We start from the raw sequence: 20,767 nt of genomic DNA, 5'->3' as shown, positions 1-20,767 counted from the left end.
GGAGGTAGAGGAGGGAGATGTCATAATATATGGGCCCCACACAACAGACGTTTAGTTTAATTTAAAGATGGGGGAGATTGTCTTAAGTTTAATTGTTTAGGGTTCAAATGGTATCAAATACAAGTTTAAGATTCAAATCGCTCCTGAGCCTATAGTGTAGGGCCTAAATTACCATTTAACTTGAATTTTTTTAATCCCTAAAGATTAAGATCCTTATATTTTCATTCAAAAAAATAAAATTAAAAATTTTATATTTTTATTAAATAATTATATAACTTTATAATTAGTTATATAATTTTTATAACTCGAAATTTATATAATAAAGTTGTCTTCTAAGTAGTTTTTATACATAAAGAGTTTTCAAAAAAAATTTAAAAAATGTAAATAATGTATCAAATCAAATTTTATTTTTTTAATTTTGGCTAAAAGTATTTAATTAATTTTTTTGTAAACTACAAAAAGCATTTTTTTTTGTAAAATTTAATAATTCACTATTAGTTTTAAGCTTCAGGAGGTAACATATATAATAAATAAAACTCTATGGACTTGATTGAAACAAAATTAATTTTTTAATCATTTCAAAAATGGCAACAACATATCGATTTTTTAATTTCTTTCCATCAAAGAATCATACAAATAAATGATTGATTTCCTCAAATTTGCTTTTGACCAAAATAGTTTTACCAATCCAAACAAATTTTACTTTTTTTTTTAAACTTGATTGAATTGGATTCTTTCAATTTCTATGGTAAAAAAATACTTAAAAGTTGTTCTAACTTATCAATTTTCACTGACCTTTGAAACTTGCTCCTGAGAAATGAATCAACTTGAGTTCCATCCTGTAATATTTTCATCATTAAAACCTCTTTTAAGGTGTCTATTTAAACTTGAGCAAAACTCTAAGAAGATGTAGATAATTTTTTTTCTTTTATTTTTTTATAGTTCACATTCCCATTTATAAAATAGGTTAATGGGAAATGTGTTCTGAATTGAGAATAAAAAAATAATAAATTTTAAATAATTTTTTAATTTAAAAAATACAAGAATTTATTATTTTTCATTTTCTAAAAAATAGTACTTTTATTTTTTTAAAAGAAAAATTATATATAAGTCTAATATAAAAAACTAAGTACCTATAGGTCTCATCTACTTATAAATACTGAAATTTGACAAATAAAATATTAAAGATTGACTTGTAAATAAGTTAAAAAATAATAATTTCTTGGGAAAATTACAACAAAATCCCTTCAAATTATATAAATGATAATTTCATCCCTTGAAATGTCATAATATCAATGAAGGTTTTTGGGACTTTTCTACTATTAAGAAATTAATGTAAATGATCAAATTGCCTTTAGTTTAAATATCAATTACTATTTACAAGTTTTGTTTTAAGATTCACAACATTTCTTCTTAAAATCACAAGAATTCAACAGTAATTCACAAGTTTAGGTTTGAAATCCTGAAATTCTTTAATTGTTGTAAATATCAATTGCCATTTATAAGTTCTGTTCTAAGATTTATAACTTTTCTTCTTAAAATCACAAGAATGCAATCAAGTTCGTATTTGAAATTCTGAACTAAGGACAACTTGACCATTTATATTAATTTTTTAATGAAAGAAAAGTTTTTAGAAACTTCAGGGGACTTATGACATTTTGAGAGATCAAAATATCATTTACATAATTTAAATAAATTTTATTTTTATTTTCCCTAATTTCTTTTTGGGACCTACTGGCTGTAATTTCCCCCATTTTTTGATATGCAAAAATGATCAGGAAATGCATAAATAATTTTTTTTGTGAGAAGCAAGCACGATTTTAAATGAGACATATTTTAATAAATTTATTTAGATAGTTAAGGGATTTATTATTTTCAGAGTTTGGTTAATAAATATAAGCAATATTTTAATATAAATTTTAATTAATAAATATGGTATAATCTTGTTAAAAATATTCTCATTCTCAATAGTATTTAGAAAGAGAAAAGCTTACATATTTAGTCTTATATATTTAATGTGCTTATTTTTAATTAAATCAAAGCATGTGAATCTTTTATAAATTATTTAGGAAAAATTGTGTCTAGATCCTGTGGAGCAAACTTATTTACAAACAAGTTATGTGAGATTTAGAAACCATATTCAGGTCCCTTGGGACCTGATTGTAATTTGAAATTAGGGTACAAAGATAATCATACTCCTATTAAAAATACGTTATATCAATATAGTAATTTATAAATGTTCGATATGTGAAGATATAATTGTAATAAATTGAAGTGATAATTGTTAATTATTATTGAAATAGTTATAAATAATTAGTATTAAACTTTGTTAGTAATACATAATCAGTTTAACTATTAGATATTTGAAGTTATAGTTTTAAAAAATCGATCACTTTTGCTTTTACTTTATGTCATGTTTGTCTACGAGTATATAAGCGTGTGATGTCTTCATACCTTAATTTGAAAATACACTTTGGTCTCAAGGGACCTAGATATGGCTTTTGAATTTTGAGGAACTTATTTATAATCAAATTTCCTCCACAAAACTTATACGTAATTTTCTCAATTATTTATTCTATAATAAATTTTTATTATAATTTTTTTGATATCATAAGATCCATTTATCATGATTTAATTTAGATATAAGTATATTAACTATATAACACTAAGTACAAAAATCTTACTTATTTAGAAATCGAACTACAATCCTATTGAAAGAGGGGGCTTACATTTAATATCCAACACTGCTTCAAATAAAATTTTTACTCATAGGAGGATACATGTGAGGAATAAATGTGAGATTTGTTTTTAAAAGTCAAAAGATAGTGAGGGACTCAGATAATTTACTCAATAAAGTAAAACAAAGCGAAACATATTATTTTGATAAATTTATTTATATATTATTTTATATTTTATGAAGTGTTATTTACTTATTATTATTAATATTATTAAATCAAAAATTTAAAAAAAAAGAGTGAAATAAATATGTACACAATACACACTAGTTTAAATTATATACCAGCGTCGTCCTGATTTTCCCTTGCTTCATTCTTGTTCCTCAATGGGCCTAAACTTCTCTCATCCATGCAATGAATTTCCAAGAACAAAAGGTTCCCGAGAAGCAACCATAGACGACAATGGCGATAATGTTGACCATGATAGTAATGACTAATATTCTCTCTTTCAATTTTCCAGCCATAACCAACATAATGTTGTGATTAAATTTTGATTAAATTATATCATTGCCTCCGCCAAAAGGCTTAAATGTCTCATTCTGCAATAGGCCTTAACTTCCATATCTCCTCCCCTCCATCGGCAACCGCATACACTACCTTGTCGGTGATCATAGCTTTCACGTTAGGCATCCTCATATGTTTCATCATCAGTTTCTGCTTCATCTACTTGTGTCGATGCTGTTTTATGAATTACTTCTTTTCCTGGGCCTTCCATCATCCCACCACCGACCATCTCGTTCGCTAGATTCATACCACGGCTGGCGGCAGCTCCGTCTCCATTCCGTGGCCTCGACCAGGTGCTGCTTCAGATCTTCCCCACATTTCCTTACGCCTCCATGAAGGAGTTCCAAGGGAAGAATAACAACAACAACAACAAAAGCTATAGCCTAGAATGTGCCATTTGCTTGTTAGAATTTGAGGAAGATAGCTTCCTTCACCTCTTAACCATTTGTTGCCATGTCTTTCACCAGGAATGCATCGATCTCTGGCTCGAGTCTCACAAGACATGTCCTGTTTGTCGTACAGATCTCAATTCATTGTCAAAGGAAAAATCTCATCAGGAAAACCAGACAAGAAAATCAAAGCCATTCACAGAGAACAACAACAACGATAATGAGACCCGTATCGATGTAAGGGAAGAAGATGATGATGAAGAAGATTCTAGAAGAGAAGAGGGAGAAGAAGTTGTTTCTAGGAATCTGCAGCAAGTGGGAGAAGGAGATAAAGTAAAGAGGTTTTCAAGGTCACACTCAACGGGTCATTCCATAGTTGTGATAAAAGGCGGAGAAGAAGAAGAACGTGATGATGATGATGATAAGAAGAAAGAGGATAAATATACGTTGAAATTACCAGAGCATGTTCAGATAAAACTGATAAAGAGGCGGAGGACATAGCCACACAAAGAGTTATGTCTCTTACAGTGAAATGGCCAGACTTAGTAGTAGTAAATGTTATTATGCCAAGGCCATATCAGCGTGCACTACTTCCTGCCAGCCTTTAAGGGGTTGAATTTTATTCTGGAAATTAGAGCACAAACACACACATATGCGAACACCATCAGCTAGTTAGGGCACAAATATGGCATGTATATGCTTAAACAAACTCTTTTATTAGTTAAACACTAACAATTAAATCAGGCCAATTAAGGACACAACTTTTCAAGGAAAGAGTAGAGATATACTTGCCCTATAAAAGAGAGACAAAGAATGAAATTAAAGAAATGTAAAAGAGATCATACAAGTTTTGGTTTTGTTCAGGATGATCGAGTTGTATTTTAAAAGGTTTATACAAGTTAGAATCGGCATTAATTACCACACCAAAAGTGTTCATAAAAATATTATATTAGATTCAAATTAAACTCGTGTTTGTGAAATGTGTGTGTGTGATCGAAACTGGCATGACATTATTCATGATCGGTGAAAAATTGATAGTACTAACACCATGAGGTAAATCTCTTTAGAAAGATTGACCATACTAACACGAGCTTATAGGGATTACAAGGGTTTGATCATATATATGCAAATTGTTAACTGAGAAGATCTTATGTATCGACTTCTTTTTGTTTGATCATGAGCCAACATGCATTGACAATTGATAACTGTGTGTTGTTTGTTTTCCAATTTTATTTTTCCAAGGTTGTAAGTTTACGTCTCTAGTTTATTTTGTTTTAGGATTACATGAATAATTAGCATTGTCCTGATTCTATATATACAATCCTTCTATTAAAAAATATAAAATATTTTTAATTAAATTTTACCTGTCAATAAAGTAATTAATTGTCTTCAAATCATTATTTTTTCATATTTATCTTTATTTAAAATAAATATAAAATAATTTATTTATTAAAGACACTTTTGAAAAAAAAGAGTAATGATTTCATTTTGAAATACTAAAAATAGCTTATATTTTTTAATATTCAACTCTTCAAAAAATACCTTATATTTTCTAACGAAAGAAGTATATAAATCGCTTTTAATTACCATTTTTCTAGAATTAATAAAAGGTAATTAAAATTATTAACAATGTCCTAAAAAATTTCTAATTTTACCCTTATTAAATGCATCGTCTTTAAAAATGTTCTTTCTCTCTCGAATGAAAATTTTTTACTTTGCCTATAGAAAATATTGTAAAAGGGTAAAATTAGAAAAAAAATAATTAGTAACTCATCTTTTTATGCAAGATGACTTATAAAAAGAGATTTAAAGTATCTAAAGTTGGAATATGTGAATTTTAGTGAAATTTTCCCTTTTTAATGTTTTTCATTTTATTATTTTTGTAAAATATAAAATATTCTTTTTATTTCTTTAAAAGACAAATTTCATTAAAATCTATAGATAAATTTCAACTTTAGAGAAATTTCTCTTGGATTCAATCAAGAGAAGTTCTCTCAGATAGTTCTAAAAGAATATGTTTTTCTTAAAAAATTTTAAGAGAACATATGTCTCTCAGGATATTTTGAGAGAAAATAATTTTTTCTATGAATTATACTCTTTTTTTATTTGAGAGAAATTTTGAGAGAAAAGAGTTTTCTCTCAAATATCTTTACTTTTGTCTCAAAAAATGTTTGAGAGAAAAGTGCAATTTTATTATAGTGTCAGATATTTTAATTTTATTATTAGAATGTGACTTCTACACATAACAAAGGGAATACTCAAGGAAAATAATAATTTGGGCCTAAGCTTACGGATTTACAATCTTGATATAGGCTAGTTTGTTTTTTTTTGTAGTTTTGTTTTTTGGCGTTAAACAATAATAGTTAGTAGAGTTTATGTTTATCCACATTGGGCTTTGAGGGATTTTATATTTTATATTTACAAACCTAAATTGGTTTATTGAATTGGACGGGATGGTGACAAATCCATGTCCAAACGTTGGCTTTTTTTTTTTTTTGAGTGAAATGGATATATCATTAATCCAAAAAGTTGTACAAAGAGATCAGGCATTACAGTTGATTGATGATGACAAAAAAAAAATAAAATAAAATAAAATAACAGAACAAAGAAGACAAAATTATAATAGATTTAACAATGGAAAAAATTTTGATAGTATGATCCACAAGAGCTCGGACATGATTTAGGATTCCTTCTGTAGTGAAAGATTCATTAGCAAAGATATGTCTATTTCTGGCCTCCCATAATTTCCAACATAGTATGCATATTCTAATTTTCTAGGAGATGTCAATGTGGGAGTATTGTAGGATTTGTAATATCCATCGCTAGATACTCTTGCCATAGAAGCCAGCATGCATATCCTGCGTCATTTCGCCAAACATTAGTAGCCAGAGAGCATTCCTTGAAGATATTATGTACAAGGAATTCAACCTATATATATATATATATATATATACAGTCTCTTTTATTTTATTTTTTTTCACTCACACACCTTCCATATTAGTCCACACATATTTCAATTTCACCATATTTACCCGAACTTTGCATAGTTTGATCCTGCAACTTTTCATATTCAAAAGTGCCTTTGGTGCCACTAGGGGTAAGAGAATAACACTTGTTTCATTTTTAACAAAAACAATCAATTTTATTAATTTTCAAGAAAACAAAGATCTATAATAATAAATAAATCTTATCAAAATAGACAAATAATAAATAAGTACCATGGTATGTGATAATTACTTTGAAGTCTTTATAAACTTATCTAACATATTTTTATAGGAAAACATATCTGTAGGCCCTTAAAATTTTACTCAATTTTAAATTAGATTCATGCGGTTTATTTTATTTTAATTGAGCCCTTATAGTTTAATCAATTAAATTTTTTAATCCCTAAAAATTAAAATCCTTACGTTTTTTCTTTAAAAACCAAAGTTAAGAATTTTTATATTTTTTTAAATGATTATATGACTTTAAAATTAATTACGTAATTTTTATAATTCAAAATTTCTGTAGTTAGATTATCTTCTAAATATTTTTTTATACATGTAAAATTTTCATAAAAAATTATAATAAAAATATAAAAAGTGGATTAAATTCAAATTTTCTTTTGTCAGTTTTGGCTAAAAGTATTAAATTAAATTTTCTGCAAACTCTAAGAGTATATTTGTTTTGTAAAATTTAATAATTTATTTTTAATTTTAATTTTTAAAATTTAATAATTTATTTTTAATTTTAACACTCAAGGTCAATATATATAATAGATAAAACTATGAGGATTTGATTAAAATAAAATAAATTACAGAGACCTAATTCAAAATTAAGTGAAATGGTAAGGACTTACAAGTATATTTTCTCTATTTTTTTTTTGCAACATTACATTTTTGGCCCTAACCAAAATAATAAAAAACATAGTTGTCAATATCAAAACTAAAGTTTTTAGTTAACAATAAAGGTGAAATTGTTAATATAAAAATATAGTTGTTAATTTAGTTATGCAATAACAAGTGCGTTTCTTATATTAACAACTTCAATTTAGTGATTAACAATATCAGTTTAAATATCAACAACATAATTAGTCATAATAACTTCAATTAATTAATCATGCAATAACAACTACAGTTCATGTATTAATAATTTTACCATTGTTGTTAACATGATTTTAGTTTAAATTTTAATAAGTAAGCTTTCTATTATTTTGTAGAGGGTCATAAACATAAACTTTATAAAAAAAATTATGACGGTTAAGACCCTAGAGTTTTTAGGTTAATTAATTATCTCATTTTATGGTACTGTTTTGTCATTTACCTATTTTGATAAGATTTATTTATTATTTTCTCAAAAAATGAAGATGCACTCCATAATTGTCAATTTTTCATACTAAAGAAAATAAAATCTATGGAGTTATAATTATACAAACCTAAAAGGTTGAACCTTATGGAAAAACAAAGTCATCCTCTTTAATTTTTGTTTTTGAAGTTGACCTTTATCATCAGTTTGAATGGAAAGAAAGGAAATAAAATGCAAGAAGAGAAAAATAGAGTGAAAAGAAAATTAAAAAGAATAAAATGTTATTATCTTTTGTGTACTTTGAGTGAGTGAGAAAATAAAATAAAGAGGAAAGAAAATGACTAAATGTTATAATGACAATTATATTTTTATGTAAAAATATTTCATGCATATTCCATATGATTATCATAATATTTTTATGTCAAAATATTTCATGCATAGTTCTTGCATATTCCATATGTTTTCTTTTTCACACATAGCAGTGCTAAGGAGGCTCCCATTGCAACATCATCGTCTTCTGGCTTCGTCTTCTTCTCCTGCGTGTTCCTCGCTGCAATTCCTCAATTCATGGCTTCATCATCTTCATCTTTGAACAGAAAGTAAATTTTAAAAAAAGTTCTCACTTTGATTTTAAAAATGTAAAAATAACATATTTTTACTAAATTATTTGATTTCAAAATATAATATGAAAATGCATTTTTAACTACTAATTGATTTTAAATTAATTTAATTATGTTAATTTTAATATAATTTCTGCTTTTAATTTATTTTTATTACACCTATAATGACATGAAACATTATATATATTTTGATATAAAGGCATTATAATTATTATGATATTTATTTATTTTCTTTTCCTTCTTATTTTCTTCTATCCATCGAAACAGGAGAAATAATAACATTTCTTCCCAGTTTTTTCTTTTTTTCATTTTTTTTCTCTTAACTTTTCTTTCCATCCTAATGGAAAAGTAGTTCTAACGGCCTAATGAATGGCAAAGGCACTCTTGTCATATATTAGTGATACTTGGCCAAGAGACTAGGCATAATGTTGAAAATTAACGAATGTTAGTGATATTTAACAGTTTGGTTATTTGTACACCTACTAAAATACTTTTATGACCATTATTGCACCTTTCTTCACTTAAAAATATTAGGTGCGGTCCTGAATTGCCTTAAAGGAAAGTTTGGGGTATGGTATATTATATGTAAATTTTGCAATTTTGCATCATTTTAAGTAAATAAAAAAATATTTAAGCTCAAAAATTTATTATATATGCAATATTTTAATGACATTTTTTGTGGCCAAATAATATTTTAATGATAGAGATGAGATAAAAGATCATATTAACATGTTCAATATTTCTAAAAAAAGATGATGATTGATCTACATTATGGCATCCTAGTGTAATTATTACTTTTTATTATTTAAATTATTTATTTAAAAAATTATTGATTTTAAAATTAAATTATGTTGCATCTTTGGCTCTAGGTCTTGGCTCCACCCTATTCTCATGCCCCCTTTTTTCTACTTCAGCTTTTCTTTCCTCATCAAAGAGATTTTAATTGGGAAAAAAAAACCTACATATAATAACTCAATTTAACTTAACAAAAATAAAATCACTTATGCCATTTCATCAGCAACATTCCCATTAGCAGCAAAGTCTTCCCCTCCATTGCTACTTCAAATTTGTTTGAATTATTAATTTAATCTCTAAAATTTAATCTTTAACAATTCACTTCTTAAAATCTTAAAACTATACACAATTAGTCATTTTGAATATTTGAGATAACATCATATATAGGGACTAATTTATGTAATGCAATTTCTTTATTTTAAATATGCTTCTTTTTTAAGTTATTCTCCTATCTTTTGATCTAAAGAATTTTTTCCCTAATTTTTTAACTGCTAACTTTTAATGTTATCGCGCATTGCATGCAAGTGTTTATTTATTTTAAAGATACTTCTTTTTAACTTTGATATATATATATATATATATATATATATCATCCTTCTATAGGATACTTTCATTTTTAAGCTTCTCTCTCTTTTATAAAAAGTTCTTTCTAACTAAGTAATTATTTTATTTTTGATGCGGATAACATGTTTTTATCATTATCATTAATAATAAGTTTAGCTTTGACAAGTTTCTCCATTTATATTTAAAATACTCAATATTCCTGCCTTATTTTACAAAATATTTTTAAGGTGATTTGGTTTCTCAAATATAAGATATTCTTTTTTTAAAAATAAAGTTTTATTAACAATATTTATCTCAATATTAGCTTTCTTATTTTACTTCTTAAGTATATTTCCCTCATCTCTTTTATTAGTGAAAGATATTTTTAAAATTTTAAAGAAAAACTAATATTATATTATATATATTTTATTTAACAAATTTTATTTACACGTGTAAGATGTATGGAGTAGAAACTAATAAAATTTCAGAAAATTCTTATTTATTTGTAAGAGAACCTTCATGTATGTTAGTACCGTTTATATTTGGAGGAAAAGGACAAAGTACTTTTAATCAAGTAAATTAGACAAATATGTATTTAATGAAAAAATTAGGATGTTATATAAATAAAATATAAATGATCTAGAACAAATATTTAATCAAGAAGAAATAATAAAAATGTTACCTGAAGAAGTAAAAATAATACTAGAAAAATAAAATCCTAAAGAAAAGCAAAAAGATTAAGAGAATTAGCAAAACCATTATAACAAAAAATATATGAAATAAAAAATATTTTTATAAAGAATTAAGAGAGTTAAAATATGATACAGAATACATAAAAAATCAAATAAGTTTAATAAAATATAATACTCAAAGAATAATGAATGCTTTAGAAATAAATTGTAAAACTCAAATAGAAGGTGAATATTCTCAAGTAAATATGATAAGAATACGTGAAGAACCAAATATTAATATAACTGAAGAAAAGATTAAAAAATGAGATATGCATGAAAATATAAAAAAACAAGAAGAGTAACAGAAAAATTAAGAAAAGGACAAGAAATTATAAACAATAATATATGGACAACATGTGAACAAATAGAAAAGTTAAAACTAAAAATGTATGATGAAAAAAATGGAACAAATTATTCGCAAACAAGAAATAATAAGAAAATAGAATTCACAGAAAAAGACATAGATATAGAAGAAATAGAAGAAAACCATAGATTAGCAGAAATAACGTTTACAGATAATAATAAAATATTAAAAAAGATTGAAAAATAAAAAGTAAATATAAATATGGCTAAAACTTTAGAAGATGATATAAGTGAAGTAAACCAACAAGAATTAGAAGAATTAATGGAAATTGAAGAAAAAGAAAAAAATAAAGGAACTAAAAGAGAATATGGTCATTTATTAAATAAAAATTATGATGAAGCAATTATAAATATTAGGTTATCCACCCTTGGTGAATCAGGCCCATATATATAAGCCTAAATTGAGAAATGGGTTTTTGTTATAATTATGAGAAATGTTTAGGTTCAATGTACAATTTACTCAGAGCCTCAAATGTATTTTTTCTCCATTTTTAACCTTTGAATTTAAAAGGGAACGGTTTCTCAACTGCATCAGCACGCTCTCGCATTTCTCATTTGGTTAACAAATTGAAGCTAGTAACTTGCACTCTAATACTTCCTTCATTTTCTCATCCTCTTTGCGGGCCTTTACTGTGTATCCGAACAAAGTTCGACCTTATGTCTTTGTTCTCATATATGTCTGTGCAACTCAACCACTACAGGTATGTATTCTTCCTCAATTTCTTACATTGGTATCAAAGCATTTAGTTTTTTTTAGGCCGTATTTTTTGTGTTTGAAGAACTTATAATGATTTACTTAACCATATACATGCAAATCTAAAAGTTTAGTTTTTGTTTTCTTTCTATATATTCACATAATTTGCCTCTATACATGTTTATGATTATTCTCATCAAAATGAACAAGTTTATATGCTTCTTGGTTGATATAAGTGTTTTATATAAGGCTATACACGCTTTGCATGTGATTTGACAAACCGAACGTTACAACTGAAAACAAAACAAATAATGGGTGTTTGACAACTGAGTTTTTTAGACAAAAGAACTGCATAAATGTGTAGAGCTCAAAAAATTGACACCAAGAACGTGTAAAATGGAGACTGGATGAAGGAGATATGGCCTCTGAAAGTTTTGGATTTAATGGACCCGACCTGCCAAAGGAACCGAGTTAACTTGACCTGGTTGGAGGAAGATGATGACAAAAATGATGTGTTGGTTCTGCCATCATCAAAATGACACATTGTTTTTGATGTGACGTTCAATAAAAAAAAATATATATATATAGCTTCTGGGCTAGCGAGCCCAGAAGCCTTACAAAAAAAAAAAAGTTTTGGGCTTAACATAAAAAACAAATTTCTTGTTTGTTTTGGGTGTGGGTCCACAAATTGAATACAAAAAACCCGACCTAGATAAAAAATAATAATGAAAAATTTAAATAAAAAATAAAAAATATATATATTTGGACACGTGGTGCGTGGGACCCATCGGGAGACTCTATCTGTGCGTGGAACACAATGGACCGGCATGTGTTATCACCAGAGCATGAGAAAGACCACACCCGCCTCCTCCAAGAGTGATATTTTCTATTTTTTAAATTTTTTCAGAATTCTTAATCCAAAATACTTCTTAAGGCATGTGCGGGACCAGATTGAGACATAGTTTGTCTCAACAAATCCCTAAATTTGAGATCTTCATTTGGATATGCTATTTGCGTATATTTAAAATAAAATAAGAATTTATTTTTTGAGCTATCTAGTTTATTTTATGAGTTTATATAAATAAATTCTAATTTTTTTATTTCTTTAGGCAAATATGAAGCAAGAGGCTTCTAGCAGCACTGATAAATCATAAAATTATTCTATTAGCATTGAGTATTTAGATGAACCAGATTATGAGCCTTTTAATGAGGATGGAAAATCTTGTGCTTGAATTTGCCATTTGTTGACTCCTCCATAAGTTGTGTGATTAATGCTTGAATAATCTCCTTTATTGAAGCAGGTCTTTCTCCAAAAATCTTTTTACATCTGGTCGTCCAAATAATCTAACAAATTATACTAAAATTTTTAACCCAGGGCCGTTGTTGCCAGAAATGCCTTCCAAGGTTATGTATTGAATTCCATCTAAGCCAAACTTGCAAATTACCAAAAAAGAAACTGTGAAGTGAATTAGGACATAATAGATATGACCACACAGCCTTCGCTCTCTCACAATCTCGAAGTATGTGTATAACATCTTCCTCATTCCCACACTTAAAAGGATAAAGATTGTTTGTCATGATGCCTCTCTTGGCTCTAAGGAAATTTAAGGGGAGCCTCTCATCGGACACTTGCTAAAAGAAAGTTTTGATTTTCTCAAGAATGGGCCATCTCCAAAGGTTTACCCACCTAGACTCAGCATGGTTAGTTTCTAATCTTTCTACTAACGCATAAGCCAAACTAATAGAGAAATTGCCATCCAAAGAACCTATCCAGTTATACGTATCGAGACCTACAGTTCTTGGAGTATTGATTTTGCTAATTTGATTAATGACATTCAAAGGCAAAAAATTTACACATTTAAATATGTTCCACTCACCATTCTCAGCAACAAAATCCTTTACTGAAGCTCGAGGGTTTCCTATGTTGCTCCTAGCGATAGCATAATTAATGAAGGGTTGTTCCAAATTTGCCCATAAATCTTACCAAAATCTTGTTTCATATCCACTCACAATTTTCCTCTTAATGCCCTTGCAAAAATAATCCCACACTTCAACAATTGTTTCTAAGTAAAAGAGGAGCAACGCTTTTTTAAAATAGTCAACTGGCCCCCATTGTTACACTTATACTTGGCTTTTAGACATTTTACCCACAGTCGATTAGGGTAACAGAGGAGTCCCCAACAAAGTTTAAACATAAAAACTCTATTTTGTTTATCGAGATCCTTGAAACCTAATCCTCCTTCTGTTTTCTCTCTTTCAATACTACTCCAAGCAATAAGGTGAAGTTTTTTCCTCTCATCAAATTGATTCCACAAAAAATTTCTACTAATATTCTCAATCTCATTAATGATCCCTTTAGGTAAAAGCATGGATTGCAATTAGTAGGTGGAGATGGCAGAGATAATAGCCTTAATAAGAACACTTCGGCCTGCCATACTCAAGAAATTTCCTTTTCAAGTGCAATGTTTTCAGAACGGACCGGACATTGAACCGAAAAAGCCAGCGGTTCACGATTCGCATCCAATGGTCCAACCTGTGACATAATAATTAAATTCAAAAAAATTATATATGTATATAATAATTTAAATATAAGAAATACATATGAAGTTGCTACTTAACTTAAAAAAATCAAATATTTTAGGTTTATCATGACTTAATAAGCCACATGATACAATATACTATTAAATGATTAAAAAAATCAATCATTTTTTTAAAAAAATTTGATAAAAAATAAAAAAGTTTTTTTAAATAGTCCAATTTTTAAAAATCGGATCCGGTTCCTGACTTGATTTCGGTTCTCGGTCCGACCGTTGGTTCGAAATGGCTCAATTCGGCTCAACTCATAAAACAATTTTTTCTATGAATCAGACCAAAAATTAGACCAGTTGACGGTCTAACCGATTCGACCATCCAGTCGACGGTCTAGTTTTCAAAACAGTGTTCAAGTGGATAATTTCTTCCTAACCTTGTTAACAAGAGGTTTAAAAGTAGCTTTTGTTGGTCTAGTGTGAAGTAGTGAGATACCAAGATATTTTTCAAGATTGCCAGTGAGTCTTATCCCTACCTCCTGGCATAGATCCATGGCCCTATTAAAATTCACATTTGCAGAACAAAAGAGTTTTGACTTATTTAAATTTACTCTATGTCTAGAAACACTGTAAAAATTAGACATAACTTCTTTAATCACATTCATTTGTTCAACAGAAGCTTCAGAGAAAAGGAGGTCATCAGTAAAAAATAAGTGAGAAATAGAAAAGCTTTTACCTGAGAAAGTGTAAGGTTTCTATGTTTTCTGTTGACCTTCCTTTTCAATCGCATAACCAAGTCTCTCCATACATAGAACAAATACGTAAGGACTCAAAGGATCTCCCTGCCTATAACCTTTAGTAGGAGAAAATTAAGGGGTTTCTTCATCATTCCATATGATTTTCATGGTATTTGTACATATACAGGCCATGATAAGATTGATAATTTAGCATCTAAACCAATTTTGGAGATGTATCTGCAAGAAAGTCCTAGTCCAAATGATCACATGCCTCTTCATGTCAATTTTCAACATAATAAATCCTTTTCTTCTTTTCTTATTTATCATAGAGTGGATAATTTCCTAAGCTGTGATGATATTGTCGTTACTTTATCCTCCTTTAATGAAGCTGCATTGTTGTGGTTTTATCAAGTAGCTCATGCACCTCTTCAATCTCATTGCGAGGATTTTAGTGACAACTTTGAAGCTCACATTATAGCGATTGGTCAAAGATCCTTAAGAGCCATTGGATTCTCAGTCTTAGGGATAAGTACCACATTAGCTTTAGTATCTTATTAACTTTGGATTGTGTAATTTTTTCCCCTATAAGTTTTAAAAATAGTGTAATATCATTACATTTGACCAACATTTCACCATTAGTTGAAGAATTTTGAGAACTAAGGGAAATTTTGTTTAAGAAATTTAGAGTAATTAATATCATAAACTTTCAATTGCCACAGTATTTTTAGATTATTAATATTAATATTCTTGGCGAAAAATAAAGATTATCAATATTCAATTTAAAAGAATGATTTGACAATCGGTAATAGCCCTAAAATCAAAAGATTTTGGGTTCGATTATAATTAAACATCATTAAGTCAAAATCAGGAATAAAAGCAACGGGCCTTCCATTTGCCAACAATTGTTGACAAGTTTTTGTATTCTTCTTATTCAAACATGGACAACTCAATAATGTTATGTTAGTTAAAAGTTTAGAATACCAATAATTTCTTTTAAAAAACTTTCAAAGAAAAATTTTCTTTTAGCCCTAATCAAAATTAGTTAGTTAATAATCAATGTTAGTTAAAGATGACATTGTACTATTTTTAAAATTTTAGAAACATCATGCTAATGGAACATTATGGATACCAATTACTTATCAAGGTAACTTTATCCCTTTAACCTTTTTCTATTCAATGATTTAATTTTATGAATTTGACCCCTTTTATAGTAAGAGTCAATGTTATGAAACTCGGACCAAACATCGAACTTGAAAGAGTGTAACACCCTCAAATTTACAGACCGATTTTTCACAAGTTATTAATTCAACAAATCCTTTTTTTTATTTTTTTTTCATTAAACCCTTATCATGGTAAAAATTTCTACCACGATACATCCAAGACAATATACCACAGGTCTTAAAATATCTCAAAAAAAAAAACAATTAGAACCATGAGGGACAGACATGATCCTCATAGCATGTTATTCAAATCAGATCATAAATCAAGAGCGACAGACATAATCCTCTTGGTCATATAAATACTTTTAATAAAAAGGATTAGAGTTTACATGCTTCACAAAGAAGATATGTCCTAAGTTGGCACAAGATACATTGTATAATCTAAAATAAGAGGCAACGTAAAAGATGGTGTCTCATACACCACAGTTACACCTCTGGTGCTTTCTCGGCCGGACTCGCTCCTGTAAAAATATTAACCACGGGGAATGAGACTTAAAAGTCCCAGTAACCAAAAATTAATATGTAATGATGCATGCGGATGTAACTAATCATGCGATTGCTAAGTGGGCACACAAAACATTTAACCGAACAATACTTTCAAACAAACCGAACAAGTATTTAATTTGCATGACTGCACCTTATATTCTCCTTTCGCCATGCTCGGACGCCAAATCACCCGGCCAAAGGTGAGTTGGACCAAGCGACACGCCACTCATTGGGTCCAATGAGGGCTTACCACGTGGTAATAATTAACCGAACAGAAATTCCCATTAACACCATACATTAAAATACCCTGACAAGTCATGCATCATTCAAATATCCAAACAGGAATATCCGAACAATAATATCTCATCATGATAAACAAAAATAAATTTTTAACCCACTTGGCAATAATTTCAAACAAGTATATGCAGTATTTATTTTCAATAATTCATAATTTTTCCAAACAACAAAACAACACATAACCATTCACAAACACACTCATCACAACACATTAATAATGGTTACCTTGTGTCTTGAATAACAAGTTCCCCTTCACAACTCCTTTTCACCACTATCTTTGTCAATATAATCTACATAATTATTTCACAATACTATATATTAATTTTACATTAAAATAAATAACTCTAATTTAAATAGTTAGAAAGTCTTAGATCTATAATCCATATTAACACTAATTTAAGATTTATGCCTCTTTTAACTTCCCAAATTCTTTTTCTAAAATTCTCGTACCCTAATAAACTATTTTTTTTATCCTCAAATCACTTCTAGTATCACAATTTCATCCTTCTATATTCTAAAAATTCGTCCAAAAATAAATTAAATTTTTAAAATTATCCTGAAGCCTCAAATCACCTTTCTATAACCTCAAAAATATCTATTCATACTTAAATAAATATTTAATAATCATAGGTTTATCCCTACATCTCAGATTCCACATAAATTCAACCATATAGATCTAGATTTTAACTCAAAAATTCTTAAACATGAGTTTCAACCTCAAGAAAATATTCTATAATATTTATTATATCCCTAAGAGTTTTAACCTATATTTTTAATCCATCATATCATCAGATTTACTATCCTATAGAAAAAATCCTAATCAAAATATTTACTCTATCCTACAAAATAATCATATCACTAGAAAGCTAATATTATTTAAAAAATAACTATAAAATTAATTTTGTAATTAAATAAATTTTAAATGCTAATCTAAACAGGAAAGTTAGAACATACCTGAAGAAAAAAGAAAATATCCCCCCTTGCGAGAAAACGCCGAGCAACGTGAGAGGAAGAGAGAAAAATAATATAAAAATGGGATTGTGAGTCCCAAAATTATATTAAAAAAAAAAACTATAGGTTTGAATTTAATTATTCAAACCTTTGGGCCAAAGTTGCAATTTTCTCTAAATTGCATCTTAGCCTCTCATGCTTCCTAATGCACACACCCCCTCCTTTTTATACATGAAGGCACCTCTTCTCTTCCCTCATCTAACCAATGTGGGACTTAGAAACAACAACCTTCCACCCCCCCTTTTTTTTTTTTGTTCCTTCTACCTTCTCTTTTTTTTTTAACACACACATAAAAAAAATTATTTATGTATTATATCTTAACTAAATATTGCTTATGTGGTTTTAAATTTAAATTTTTAAATTCATAATTAAATACCTAATCATAATATTATTTCTAAATAACCTCAAATAATATAAATTCCTATTATTATCATTTTTTTTTCCTCAAAACCTAAATTCACAATTTCTTTCTTATTATATAAAAATCAGGATGTTACAAAGACTTGAGCCAGTTAGATTGGTGGTTGAATTAGTGACATAAAAATTAAATAAAAAATAATATTTATATATACAAATATAATAAAACATTAATTTGTCGATAGTGCTTGGAATCTTGATGCCAAAGGCTAAACTCCTGGACTGCTAGAGTTGAAAGTAGAGGTATGTTGACACAAGCTTACAATCTCAAAGTAAGATGCTGGAGTTAGAGGCACGCTATTATGTCATGACTCATGAGCTTTTGATCTCGATGTCAAAGGCTAGATCACTAGAGTTGGAGGCAAAGGTTGGAGAAAAGATTAGAGATTGAGTCTAGTTTGTGGAGGAAAGATCAAATATTAAGAGAAGAGAAGATAGAAGAGAATCAAAGATTAGAAGAGAAAATCATGAATTTGAACAACTAAGCTTAATTACTTCTAATTTTAAATATCTTACTAGTGTTATTACAAATAATTACCAATAATTATAGATTTACTTGATAATTACTATGATGACATATTTTAATTGATTGTTGAATTCAATATGTAATTATAAATAAGAACCAATTTAATTTATTTAATTTAAATATTAATTATGAAATTTAACAGTGATATAAATATATATATATATATATATATATTTTACACAAAACGTTTATTGGTTCCACTGAAACAAATAAAACCATCACCCAAATATGCCCATATAAAAGGGGGAAAGGGCACCCTATGCCACAGTATCTAGCTAGCAACTTGCATTGCGTTATTAACATTAATTCTTATAACAATATATAAAGCCTCCTGCATGGTTCTTTACGGTTCATTAGCAAAATAAATAATCACAAGGCGGCTACACTATCTGCAATTTGAAAACTCAACCTATCTCTAAACTGCCAAGTGATCAATTTTTTCAACAGCATTCGGAGGTTTCAGACTCATACATCATGACTCTCATATAATCTTGGCATAGATTGTGGAGGAACAAATATGCAGAACGGAGCAACTCATGAATCCCCCTCCACCCATGTTGGGTGCACCTTGCGATGATACTGTCCCTGAGATACCAGTTGTGACCGTCCCGGACCTTGAACATACGCTGCTTGACTCATCCCTGCACCAACCATTTGCTGTTGCTGAGGAATCTGCTGCTGATGTTGCAGTTGCTGAAGTTGAGGGAAGCTGCTGCTGCGGCTGCAGTTGTGAAAGCGGCTTGTTTGCTGTTGCAGTTGCGGGAGTTGCTGCTGCTTCTGCTGAAAGCTGCTGTTGCCCGCTGGGAGAGTTGTTGCGGCTGCACTGGGGGAAGTTGTTGCTGTTGTGTTGGTTGTAGGTGACGGGAGTTGCTGTTGCTGCATGTGAGCAACCTGCTGCGGCTGCTGCTGTTGCAGCTGCGGAAGATGCTGCTGCGATTGCATCCGCTGATGCTGTGTGCTGCTGCTGGCTGGACAATTGTGGCTCTTTAAATACCACCATGTCCTGTTGCATAGCAATTTTCAGAGAAATAGTGGAAGTATAAACAAGAAGACACCATTATTGTTTGGATTTTTTCATAAGAATTGGGTTTGTCAAGGAGATTTAGGGCTTGTTTGTATGAGGCATTGAATTTTAGAAGACTGGGAAGGAGATTAGCAATGAGGGTGAGAATAAGTTTTAAAATGCAGTTTGTTATGTCATAAGATTTTTTTTTTAAAAAAAAAAGACTCACCAACAACAACAAAAGCCCTTTAGCCCACTAGGTGGGGACGGCTTACATGAATTGCAAGACGCCATTGTGCTCTATCATTTACAACTTTTAGGATATTATTGATTAAGAGATCGCGTTCAAAACTTCCAAGAGTGTTCCTTAGGCCTTCCTCTACCTCTCTTAATCGGACTCAAGTTATATGTTCCACTCTTTCACTGGTGCCTCCTTGGTCTTCTTTGTACATGCCCAAACCATCTCAACCGATTTTCTTACCATTTTTTTCCTCAATGTGCCACCCTCACTTTTCACGTACGCTCATTTCGAATTTTATTTTACGTGTATGTCCGCACATCCATCATCCTTCTCCTCTTTCCTGCCGCTATCTGCACTCCACTCAATCCAACTAAAACAATAATAACTTGAACTTGATTTTTAATGAGCTTGCATATCTATATTCAATTACTATTGAACTCGCATAACCAAATCTAGCTTTCAAATTTGAACCACATTCGTCCTCCTTAGCCACTAACTCCACTGACCTCAAGCTCACCAGATCGGGCCAAGGAGGGAGAGGGGCTGCTGTCTAGCTCACCAAATCTAAAGTTCTAGGGATGCCGATAATGAGGAGCCCGCCAAATCTGATCTTCCAAGGACGCCAACGATGAGCAAGGAAATG

General features: G+C 29.1%; 1 protein-coding gene across 9 annotated transcripts in view; it reads right to left on the bottom strand.

The window, feature by feature from the left end:
* LOC129322649 (mediator of RNA polymerase II transcription subunit 25-like) overlaps positions 1–20,767 on the bottom strand; it is a 79,551-nt gene that overhangs the window by 35,015 nt on the left and 23,769 nt on the right. The gene's annotated exons all lie outside the window — the stretch shown is intronic.

The sequence above is a fragment of the Prosopis cineraria genome, unplaced genomic scaffold, assembly GCF_029017545.1.
Source record: "Prosopis cineraria cultivar Desert tree isolate PC_DT_omini unplaced genomic scaffold, ASM2901754v1 PC10, whole genome shotgun sequence".
In the NCBI taxonomy this organism is placed as follows: domain Eukaryota; kingdom Viridiplantae; phylum Streptophyta; class Magnoliopsida; order Fabales; family Fabaceae; genus Prosopis; species Prosopis cineraria.
This window is presented reverse-complemented; position numbering and strand designations above follow the sequence as displayed.